The sequence below is a fragment of the Chrysochloris asiatica genome, unplaced genomic scaffold (genome assembly GCF_000296735.1).
Source record: "Chrysochloris asiatica unplaced genomic scaffold, ChrAsi1.0 scaffold00060, whole genome shotgun sequence".
Lineage (NCBI taxonomy): Eukaryota > Metazoa > Chordata > Mammalia > Afrosoricida > Chrysochloridae > Chrysochloris > Chrysochloris asiatica.
Window position 1 is genome coordinate 13,262,633 of NW_006408578.1, and position 815 is coordinate 13,263,447.

General features: G+C 40.7%; 1 pseudogene; it reads left to right on the forward strand.

Annotated features, from left to right (window-relative positions):
- The first annotated feature begins 248 nt into the window (after positions 1 to 248).
- Positions 249 to 543, forward strand: LOC102834563 (annotated as a pseudogene).
- Positions 544 to 815: the final 272 nt, after the last annotated feature.

Below are 815 nucleotides of genomic sequence, written 5' to 3' on the forward strand. Positions count from 1 at the left end.
AGCTCCTCAGAAACCCTACACTGGGTTTCTATGGGTCGGAACTGACTCAACGGCACGTAACAACTAACAACATGGACAGAATATTGAAATGTTGAATGCAGGAAGCATCACCAGAAGACAGAATCACTGTACCAAAAAGAATTTGTAATGTTCAACCAAGTTGGGAGGTAGCATATGAACAAGAACCAATGGTGTTGTGGGAACTCACATAGTTCTGTGACTCTTGGAAGATTCTTCAACCAATCACTATGTCATTCAACACAGATGTTTCTCTTTCTTCATATGATGAAGATCAGGGATTGAAATATATCTGAAAAGCTAGAGTCACCATTTGTCTCTGTGGGAATGGCGGGGTTTGCAGCAATCGTTGCATATGGATTATGCAGATTGAAGAGCAGAGGAGACACTCAAGTGTGCAATCACCTGATCCACATGCGGGTAGCAGTCCAAGGCTTTGTGGTGGGAGCAATGACTGTTGGTATGAGGTATTCCATGTATCAGGAATTCTGGACAAAACGTATGCCTAAGAAGAAGAGATGCTGACTTCATCTTGTTAGAGTTGCTTGATTTGAGGTTATATGTTTATGTTGAAAGTAAATCATTTGAGTGGGTTCAGTGTTTTGAATATGGGCTTTCTTTACTGCAGACTTGACTTGCCTGGTGAGCAAATTGCTAGTGCCTAGAGCACTAATGAGGTCATTCAGGGGAGTCAAGTGAGTAAAAAGAAACATGTCACCCAAAGTAACTTGCTAGTGATAAAATGTCCAAATTCTTAAACTCTTGGGATGAAATTAATTCTGAAAAAGACAACAGGT